This window comes from Mus pahari, chromosome 11 (assembly GCF_900095145.1).
Source record: "Mus pahari chromosome 11, PAHARI_EIJ_v1.1, whole genome shotgun sequence".
Lineage (NCBI taxonomy): Eukaryota > Metazoa > Chordata > Mammalia > Rodentia > Muridae > Mus > Mus pahari.
Genome location: NC_034600.1, coordinates 46,806,868 through 46,818,634, shown reverse-complemented (window position 1 = coordinate 46,818,634; position 11,767 = coordinate 46,806,868). Strand labels below are relative to the sequence as shown.

General features: G+C 41.4%; 1 pseudogene; it reads right to left on the bottom strand.

Annotated features, from left to right (window-relative positions):
• Positions 1-10,036: 10,036 nt before the first annotated feature.
• Positions 10,037-11,054, bottom strand: LOC110329075 (annotated as a pseudogene).
• Between the last annotated feature and the right edge of the window lie 713 nt (positions 11,055-11,767).

The following is an 11,767-nucleotide window of genomic DNA, read 5'->3' as shown; positions in this document are numbered from 1 at the left end:
GTGTGTGTGTGTGTGTGTGAGTGTGTGTGTGTGTGAGTGTGTGTGTGTGTGATCAAATAATGAAAAAGAAGGCTATGGATTTGAAAGAGAGCACAAAGTGTTATATGATAGGTGTTGGAGGGAGGAAAAATATGGGAAAGTGGTATAACTATACTCTCAAAAATAAATAATAATTTTTAGGAAAGTATTAATGAGGAATGGCATGTGGATGTAGGTCAGGACTCAGTAATATTTAGTGACACACTAATAGTTTGCAACACTGGAGGAAAGGAGGATGGGAAATTGTATGAACTGGGTGGTTAGATGCCATGAATTCTGAAGTTTCTTTTCCTTATGAGTCTTCAAATTTTTGTCATAAAGTCACCAAATTTCTCAATTATCTAATAAGAAGATTATGACTTTACTGTCCCCTCAGAGTGTTTTCTAAATTCAAAACTGCAGACCTGCATTAAGAATTTTCATAACGTTTTAGAGAGCCAAGCGAAAATATTTATCTTTCATTTGGTATAAGATCTCTTCAGTGGGGAATGCTTCTGAGCTTCCCTATAGCCATTCACACACTGATCACATTGTAATCTCCAAACTGATTCCCTACCTTTCCCTTAATCTAGAAAATCATTGGGACGTGCAGCATTCTCATCCCCATACTAAATTACAGTTCTTCAGGAGCTAGCCCCTGGGGTACATTGATCTCATGCTTAGGACATCCTAACAACCTTTTGGATGTTTGTGGGACATTGTTTTCCTTTGCTAAACGGCAGCTGTGGTCTATTCTTGGCTCTGTAACTGATTTCTGAGTTGATTCCAGCTTCCCCTATGCATCTCTGCTGTAATTCCCCAGCACACAGAATGCATCAATCCCTTCACAGAGTTCTCTGGATGTAGGCATATCAGGGATTGTCATATGCAAAATATTATAAGAAATCACTCTTTCTTGAAAATACAATCCTTTATGATAGACCCTTTTCTAGGCTGACGGTGTTCAGAGTTGGCAGGTGGCTGAATTGTAACTGGCTTTTCCAGAACTGGGTCATATTGTTCCCAGAAATTCTGACCCTACAAGTCAACCAGGTGTCCTTGGAGATGAATGTTTTCTATGTCTTCTCATGAACAGTACTTGGTTTCCATAGCCTGTACTTGCTCTTTGACTTATCTGAAGAGCAAATAGATTATGGGAATTGTGAAAGAAAACAACAACAACAACAACAACAACAACAACAACAACAACAAACCATGGACTGAAATGACATAACTTAACTGGTTAGGTAATTCCAAATCATTCTCTGCCAGTATCTGAAAGTTGTTATCAATTTCAGTGAATGACATGGATGGTCTTTTAGGCAATTATGTCATTTCAATAGCTTAGGAAAATCATTTCCACTCTTGGTTGTGAACTTCATTGTGTCAGGAAACAACCAAGTGGCAAATCTCTGAGTCTGTATTATGGTTCTCTAAAAATGCAGTTGATAGAATGAGCATATATTATAAAGGGGGTTTATTAGATTTGCTTACACCATTTGGGCTGGGTGCTCCAATGATGGCTGTCTTTGTACTGGTAGAGCCGAGAACCTAGTAGCTGTTCAGTCTACAAGGCTGTATGTATCAGAAATCTCAATCTGACACTGAAGGCCTGGTAGATTTCTTGGAGAATCATAGGTCTTAAATCCCTGGTGGAAAGCCAAAGAAGCTGTGCTAGGATATCAGCAAAAGGATGATAGTGGCAATGGAAGCAACTGCATAGGTTACTCACACGGGACTATGGTCATCAGGAAAATAGCAGAAGGTTTTCTTAGACTCGTAATATCTGGGCAACCAGTAGGTGCTGCCCATTCCAGGGGAAGGTCTTACCCACTTAGTAGACCTCCCCCCACAGACACCAGAGATTAGCCAGTTGATTCCAGCTATAATCAGCCCCACATCCAAGAATAATCATTATAATGTGGGACTGTTAATCCTGGCTGAATGACCTTAGTGCCTAAGATGCCTTTGCTAAGAGACATCCATGTCACTGAGTGATGATTATCCTAAAACTAGGGAGAAAAATAAGTCTTCAATAGCTACTAAAGGATATCTATTTTTCTTTTGTTACATTTATGTGTCCTAATGTTAATTTATGTAGGATTCTGGGGTTGATATCTGTTGGATGTGTCCCTGGTCTTTGATGTGGTCTTACTGTATGGTAGTAGAGCCTTTAGTAATCAGGTCAGTAACAATTATGTCTACACAAGAACAGGCTGTGAAAAATCAGGCATAGTGGAGAAGAATCTTTGAGTACCTCACCTCTCATGGCTGGACTGTTTTTATTAATAGGTTCAGGCAGAGGGGGCGAGTTATTGCCTACATTTTTTATCCACTGATGGGATCTGATTCCAATGGAAAAATTCCAATCCAATGGTCACAGTGATGACCCTGGTTAAACCAAATGGGTTGCAAACAAACCTGAAAATCATGAATCTAGGGAGAGGACATGTGGGGCTAGGATTGAGGGGACAATGTTGATAAAAAATGGGAGGAGCTAAGAGACAATCAGACAGAGGATAATCAACATTTATTATATACATAAATGAGTTAAATATATGCATATACACATATGTATATACATATACACACATATAAATATGTGTACATATATGAATACATATACATATATACATGCACACATATAAATATATAAACACATACATATAAATATAATGTATATAGAAGTCAAGACCCATGGGAGCTAATTAGGTAGCTGAGTCATCCATCACTCTTGAATAATGCTCTTTGCTACTATGTTGTCATGGCTTGTTGATCTTAGAGTTTCAGGTTTCAAATGTATTAACTAAACAGTCTTCTTTACGTTGTAAATTTCTCACCTTTGATTATTTTATTACAGCAACAGAAATCACATCAAGACAGGACACATGTTTTGCTTCCTTGATATTTGCTCTTAACACAGAGTTGGTACAGCTTCTAGATAGTGATGCAGCTGAATATGAAGTGTGTCAAAAATTGTCTTTTTGACAGCATCTGGTTTAGACATCATTTGATAACAATCCATGATCATCAGGAATATTTTAGGGCACTCCACAGAGAAATACAGAGAAAATAGCTTCTCATGGTTGCTAAGCCTAAGAATACATCAGAATAGCCTTTAAATTCTTACAAGCAACTTTATCATCTCAGATCCTAAAAACTGCTTCTGCAAAACAAGGTGGTGATAGTATATATTTGATATGAATGATATGGGTCCCTGACATGTAGTAGAAAACAATCTATAATATTAATGTTGCTATAAATTTTCTCATACAGTATGCAGATGGACAGAGAACATGAAACTTTTTCCTTTCTAAAATGTTTTGTTCTTCTTTGTGGTTTAAAAAAAAAAACAACAAACGAACAAAAAAACCAAAACAACCCTAAGGACAACCCTAAGGAGCCAATGCTAGTCCAGCATAAATTAAGCAGTTCCTTCAGGTAATGCTTGTCCTCTGGTAAAAATAGTCTCAGCCTTGTGCCCTCCTTCTCTGCATTTTCCTAATAGGACATCAGATGGATAAAGGTAACAAAATCTTCCATCTTCATCACTGCATAGAAGGGGCCCGGAGATCCATGTTACAGCCTCGTACTCTTGACTAGTGTCCATCATGATGACCTTCTGCGCCCTGCTTGACCTACGGACATCCTCTCTTTGGTTGGATATTGTCTACTCTCCTTCTTCCTTTTATTACTTTCCTGTGGACTATCCCAAATGGGTCAGCTTTCTTAGGCCATGCTGATTCTCCCTCACCTTCTCCAAGTACCTGGAAATGAAACTCCTCCTCCTCCTCCTCCTCCTCCTCCTCCTCCTCCTCCTCCTCCTCCTCTTTGTATTCCCTGCAAGGTCAGAAGGGTCGCACACCTTTAGTATTCACCCTGTGTCCTCCCTTCCTTATCCACAGGTTCAGACTTATAACTATGGCTGAATGTTATATTCATGGTAGACATAAACATAAGGTTAATTTACTGATAAAGAATCCTAAATCAGAGGGATTTCAAAAGAGTGTACCTTGCTTGTTTTCTTTTACACTTCGTGCCCTCTTCCATTTTCTCAGAATGAATTTTCAAGGTGAATGCCTGGCTTTGAGTCAGGCCTATTTCTTTATTCATCTTCCGGTTCTTCAAACGTAAAAGAACAACTCTGAATACAAGGGCAGGTCACTTTCCTTCCTTCGGGGACTCTTTATATGCTGCTGTAGCCCTGGTTGCTTCCTAGAACTGGAGCAGCAGAAAACTGAAGAGACTAGAAGAAATCTGCTGGGAGCTGCAAATCGGAGACGGAAACTGCTCAGAATCACTGTGTGAAGGAGCTAGGGTAGACAGGCTTCCAGCACACGCCAGGTCACCCTTTCCCCCTTTCCCTCTTTCCTGTGACATGTAGGGAGCAAAGTCATGCTTCAGCTGACCTGGATGTGTCCAGGCTCCACGGCCTTTACATTGGTTTCTTCATTGCGTTCTGGCAGAGTTGGCTAAGAAATCTCTTCACAATTTTACTGCTTTCTATTTGATGTCTCAAGTATCTCCTTTCATGAGACAGAGAGAGGGAATTGGAGGTGATTTTCAGGACACCACCCTTTCCCATTTTTTTAGCTAGCTGTCCTCTTTCTGGCTGAGTATTGTATTTCTGATCTCTGATTCCAAAGTGGAAAGTACAGAATTGAAATTAGTGCAACGTGCAGAAGAAATGTGAAATGTCATTTCCAGCCCCCAGCTCTACAATTGCCTGCTCTCCCAAACAATAGGTTTTCTTATTATCTCATCTAAATTTTATTCATAAATTGACTAGTCAATTAAAACAGGGTTGTAGGTTTAGATTTTTCAAATTTTACTTTAATAAAGGTTCTTAAATGCTTTAATCTCCCTTCTTGCCCACCACCCACCAGAGGTAGTGGAAAGGTAAGGCTAATAGGGCAAAGAGGGGATGTGGATCTGTTCAGAAACAGTTCTTTGGGGCGATTCCCGTCTTCTTTGTCTTCCCATGCTTCTTTGATAGCAGCAGTTCAGTTCACAGGGATCTGCAGTGGTAGTTTGATTCACTTACAAACACCATTCATGAATCAGCAATGGCAGTTTGATCCAGAAGAAACCACAAGGCTCTGCCAATTGGCCCAAGTTTGCTGAAGCAGCAAGAAGCCACTAGAATACTACCAGAAGTTATTTAGTGCATTTTTCTCTATGAAATCAGGACACTTGTTGATCAGCAGAGTGTCTGTTTGGTTGTATTTATATCCTTTCCAAATATCATGTGTTCTCTCAAGTGTCTGTTCTAGCAAAAGATCTCACGCTCTTTTTCCAGGCAGCTTCCAGAAAAACACCACATGCATGTTCTCAGCAAAACATCCTCCCACATTTATGTTTCAGGAAAAGCATCCTCTCATAAGACAGTTTCCAGGGAAAAAAATCACCTGACACAACTCTAATAAACCAGAACTTTTCACTTCACAGGGTCTTACTACTTATTGGATAGCTAACATCAAATTCACTGTGTAGACTTGGCTGGCCTTGAACTCACAGAGATCCACCTGCCTCTGCTCCCTGTGTGTTGGGATTAAAAGACATCCTCTACCAGTCTAGTCCAGTCTTCTCTCCCACCCTATTATGTCCAAATGTTTACACATGCCAACTAAGGCCAAACCCTATTGTTTGGTAGTTGGATGAATTGGTACTTCACTGAGTTAACTAATAAAAATTCACTCAGATATGGGATAGAATTTTTAGAGCCACCTGCTATATAATGCATTTGCAAAATTCTAAGAAGCACCCTGGCATGAAAGTTTAATAAAGATCCTTAAAATTTTATGGGGGAATTTGCATAGATAGATGTGATGCAAAAGTCTATTTGTACATTTATAGATGTGTCTAATGAGCCTTCAAAATGAAGGAATGCCTCTTCTCTTCATTTCTTCATGCTTGGTCAGGCATGCCATGTGCCTCACTTTGGTTGATCAGTGTCACCATGGGACAGGAGTAACACTAAGGTCATATTAGGAGCAAATTAACTTATAGTGATGCCCTCACTTATTTTATACCTAGGTACTCAGTAAAGTATGTCTCTCAGAGTCAAGTATAGCTGATATATGAGACTTAGAAGCTATAAATCCAGCATAAATTTAGGACAAGGATCCAGTTTCCACCTCCAGAAGCACAAAGGTGTGGGAAGCGGGTGCAGCTGCCCACTTCCCACACAAAGGGTCAAATGAAACATCAAGAAAGGAAAGTGTTCACAGAAATATAAAAATGTATTATAGGGGCAGGGGGTGGGGTGGGGTGGGGGTCTGAAAACATTTAGAGGTTTCTTCAGCTATGCAATTTCTTTGGCCCCTGCCAGCCATCTGGTGCTTTGGAGAGAATTATAAATAAAATAAAATAAAATAAAATAAATCATAAACTAAATACAAAGTAGAGGGATAAAGCTCAGCCTGTAAACCCAGTGCTCCAGAGGCTGAGGCTGGAGAACTGAGAGTTTAAGGCTAGCCTGGGCTAATAAAAAGATAGATACTCTGTCTCAAAAAGCCAAAAGCAAGTGAACAACAACAACAAAACATTAGGAATAAAATTAAGAAATTGTCTATGCTGCTTTTTATTTTTTTCCCTTTTTATTGGATATTTTCTTTATTTACATTTCAAATGTTATCCCTTTTTCTGGTTCTCCTCCCTTGCCCTGCTCTGCCCCGCCCTGCCCCGGAAACTCCCTTATCCCATCCCTCTCCCCTGCTTCTATGAGAGTGTTCTCTTACCCACTCACCCACTCCCTCTCCCCATCCCTTCTCCCTGGCATTCCCCTACACTGGGGCATAGAGCCTTCACTGGACCAAGGGCCTCTCCTCACATGATGACCAACTAGGCCATTCTCTGCTACATATGCGGCTAGAGCCGTGGGTCCCTCCATGAGTATTCTTTGGTGGGCGTACTTGTGGGTCTGGTTGGCTGATATTGTTGTTCTTCCTAGGGGTTGCAAATCTCTTCAGCCCCTTCAGTCCTTTCTCTAACTCCTGAAGATATTACTATTATTTGATCTAATAAAAGGATGGTTACAATTATATTTGAAATATTCTCACACTTGACATTTAAATTGTTCTTTAAAAATTCCTGCTTTTTCTCTCTTACCTGCTTTAAAATGATAGAAGATTCAGACATGAAGATGTTGCCTAAGAACATATTATATCTTTATGAATGAAGATTTTGATTTTGAAGTGCCCTGGCACATTACATCAAAATGAGATTTTCATAGCAATAAATATATTAAGGTGATGTGATGAAGGATATGATGATATCATGGTGGAAAATACTGAAAAAACATCAAAGTAGTAAGTATAAATTGGGAAATATTGTACTCAGTAGCAGACAGGCTACACATGCAATGGCTTAAATGCACACACAACCTAGTGGTGGGAGAGAATGCCTTTATGTAAGCAAACCAAACCCATCTTTGTAGACAATTATGTAGAAAAACAAACGTGCAGTAGCACCAAGTCAGCATGCTGGGCTCTCTGTGCAGGCTGGCAGGCAGCCAAGGCCCAACCTGCTGAGAAGAAAATTGAAAGGAAAAAAAAAAAAAAAAAAAAGACACGTAACGTGGCTGGCTGAGGTGAAGTGTGTCATTGGATGTGAAGACGCTTCTGGGAAAGCCAGGGGTAAAAAAAAGGTCAAGGTTTTGCTTATGTGGCATCTTCAGAGCTGGACCCACTGCTGAGGTGTCCTGGTTTCACAAAAGGTCAGGTCTTTTTTTATGGGGGGGGATTTATAAGTACACAAGCTACCTCAGTGTGTGAGCACTGAAGTGTGATGGTAGCACCAGCAGGCACTGATTTGGTTTTAGTATCTATCTGGAGGGGGAGACCTTCATTTCAAAGACAATTTACAAACCTCTGGGCTACAATGAGCAAAGTCCCCCCGAATTAATACCGTCTATAGAAGTACTTCACCCCAAATACCGGCAGCAGTAAAGTGACATCATCACAGGAAGCATTTGTACTCAAATATTCCGGCCACAGATTCTGACCTTTTTCTTCTTGTTGATGAATCAGAAGCATTTTCTCTCAAAGGCTCTTTCACCTCACAGACTCAAGATGACCCATCATCTGACAATCACTGAAGCTCACTAAGTGTGTGAGTCTTGAGTTCTTACTATATGTTACACAAATTGCTGGCATTTCTTGGATCTTACCCTACTCTAATGTAACTATCATTTCTATAATTATGTCCATTTAAAGTTACCGTTGCTTAGGTCTGGGTGACCCGTTCATGTTTTATTCCAAAAATGGTTCCTATCCTGAGGGTTGCACTAGGTAGACACTTCAGTATTTTGATGTAGAAGATGGGACACTCTGTTAATTTACTCTGAGTTTGTTGCTTGATGAAATTGTCTCTGCAGTTAAAGAAAGGATGCCTTATATAGTAAGGGCTCAGTTGATGAAAGCAGATTACCATGGCAATTATCATAATGAAGAAGTTACTGCTTCTGAAGAAGAAATCGTCTTTCAAGTTTATACCTATGTCTTTCCAGTTGTTTGGTGCCTGAAAACGAAGCAGTAAATTCTTTCTCCAAATTATGCAGCCCTCACTTCTCATCCTGAATATGGAAACAATATAATTGGGAAAGACTCCACTATAACATTTCCTTTAAAAAAGAGATTTATTTACTTATTTTCTACGTGTATATGCTTTTTAATTAGATATTTTCTTTATTTACATTTCAAATGTTATCCCCTTTCCTGGTTTTTCCTCCAAAACCCCCCTATCCTCTCCCTCCCCCAACCCTGCTCACCAACCCACCCACTCCTACTTCCTGGCCCTGGCATTCCCCTACACTGGGGCATAGTGCCTTCACAGGACCAAGGGCCTCTCTCCTCCCATTGATGTACAACTAGGCCACCTTTTGCTACATATGCAGCTGGAGCCATGAGTCCCACCATGTGTACTCTTTGGTTGGTGGTTTAGTTGCTGGGAGCTCTGGGGGAACTGGTCAGTTCATATTGTTGTTCCTCCTATGGGGCTACAACCCCATTCAGTTCCTTGGGTCCTTTCTCTAGCTCCTTCATTGGTGACTCTGTGCTCAGTCCAATGGATGGCTGTGAGCATCCACTTCTGTATTTGTCAGGCACTGGCAGAGCCTTTTAGGAGACAGCTGTATCAGGCTCCTGTCAAGAAGCACTTGTTGGCATTCACAGTAGTGTCTGGGTTTGGTGATTACCTATGGGACGGATCCCTAGGTGGGGCAGTCTCTGGATGGTCATTCCTTCATTCTCTGCTCCAAACTTTGTCTTTGTAACTCCTTCTGTGGGTATTTTGTTCCCCATTTTAAGAAGAATTGAAGTATCCACACTTTGGTTTTCCTTCTTCTTGAGTTTCATGTGGTTTGTGAATTGTACCTTGGGTATTCTGAGAGCTTCTGGCTAATATCCACTTAACAGTGAGTGCATATCATGTGTGTTCTTTTGTGATTGGGTTACCTCACTCAGGATGATATCCTCCAGATTCATCAATTTGTCTAAGAATTTCATAAATTCATTGTTTTTAATAGCTGAGTAGTACTCCATTGCGTAAATGTGCCACATTTTCTGTATCCGTTCCTCTATTGAGGGACATCTGGGTTCTTTCCAGCTTCTGGCTATTATAAATAAGGCTGCTATGAACATAGTGGAGCACATGTCCTTATTACATGTTGGAACATCTTCTGGGTATATTCCCAGGAGTGGTACTGCTGTGTCCTCAGGTAGTACTATGTCTAATTTTCTGAGGAACCACCGATTTCCTGAGAGTGGTTGTACCAGCTTGCAATTTCACCAGCAATGGAGGAATGTTCCTCCTTCTCCACAACCTCACCAGCATCTGCTGTCACCTGAGTGTTTGATTGTAGCCATTCTGATTGGTGTGAGGTGGAATCTCAGAGTTGTTTTGATTTGCATTTACCTGATGAATAAGGATGTTGAACATTTCTTTAGGGGCTTCTCATCCATTTGATACTTCCCAATTGAGAATTCTTTGTTTATCTCTGTATCCCATTTTATTTTTTCAGAAAGCCAGTTTATTTCTAAGACTCTGTCATAAAACTTTTAATGGGTACCAATAGTCACCTGCCATACTCGCACCAAGTTGTCTGTATAGCCAGCAAACAGAGTCTGGCCATCAACAGACCATGCCAAAGAGGCATGGCTTCAATTCATCTACAATGATCTTGCCCACCAAGTCCCAGATCTTGATACTGGGGCCAGTGGCAGCACAGAGCCAGTAGCAGTTGGGGATGAAGCACAAGGCATTGATGATGTCCCCACCATCTAAAGTGTAAAGGTGCTTGCCTTCATTGAGATCCCACAGCACAGCCTGGCCATCCTTGCCTCCAGAAGCACAGAGGGATCCATCTGGAGAGACAGTCACTGTGTTCAGATAGCCAGTGTGGCCAATGTGGTTGGTCTTTAGCTTGCAGTTAGCCTGATTCCACACCTTGACCAGCTTGTCCCATCCGCAGGAGACAATGATAGGGTTGCTGCTCTTCGGGGAGAAGCAGACACAAGACACCCATTCTGAATGACTCTCATCCTGGACAGTGTACTTGCAGACACCCAGAGTGTTCCATAACTTTGTGGTCTTGTCTCGGGACCCAGTGACAATCTGCCGGTTGTCAGGGGAGAAGGCCACACTCAGCACATCCTTGGCATGGCCGACAAATAGCCTTGTGTTAGTGCCCATTGTGAGATCCCAGAAGCACACCGTTCCATCCCAGGAGCCTGAGAGGGCAAACTGACCATCAGAGGAGCTAACGACATCCCTAACGAAGTGGGAGTGACCTCACAGAGCACGCTGTGGTATGCCATAGTTGGTCTCATCTCTGGTCAGCTTCCACATGATGATGGTCTTGTCTCGAGACGCAGACAGGATGATGTCCGGGAACTGCGGTGTGGTGGCGATCTGTGTTACCCATCCATTATGGCCCTTAAGGGTCCCACGAAGGGTCATCTGCTCGGTCATAGCTGCAGTGGATGCGAGTGTCACCGCAGTGACAAGGATGGCACCGGATAGCTCAGAGAGCCAAGCACCACCTATCCCATTTTTTTTTTAAGCTTTATTTATGTATTATATGTAAGTACACTGTAGCTGTCTTCAGACACTCCAGAAAAGGGAGTCAGATCTTGTTACAGATGGTTGTGAGCCACCATGTGGTTGCTGGGATTTGAACTCAGGACCTTCGGAAGAGCAGTCGGGTGCTCTTACCGGCTGAGCCATCTCACCAGCCCCTATCCCATTTTTTTAAATAAGGTTATTTGGTTCTCCGGAGTCTAACTTGTTGAGTTCTTTGTATTTATTGGATATAACAATTACAGGAGAACACGGGTAAATAGATAGAAACCCTTAAAGAGGAAACACAAAAATCCCTTAAAAAAATATAGGAAAACACAACCAAACCGGTGTGTATATGTTTTATTTGAAAGTATTTGTGAGTGACACATGTGTGTCTGGTGCACACGGATCGAAAAAATGACATAAGGCTCTCTGGAATTGGGGTTACAGATGTCCGTTAGTTGTCCTGTGGGTACTTCAAACTGAACTCAGGTTCTCTAGAAGAGCAATAAATGTTCTTAATCACCGAGTAGAGAGGTTTAAGTAAGACTGGATGCTGTAGGCTTATATGGAATGCTTAGTCTCTAGGGAGTAGCACTATTGGCGAAGGACTAGGATGTGTGACCTTCTTGGAGTAGACACAGCTTTGTTAGAGGAAGTATGACAATGGGGTTGGGCTTTCAGGTTT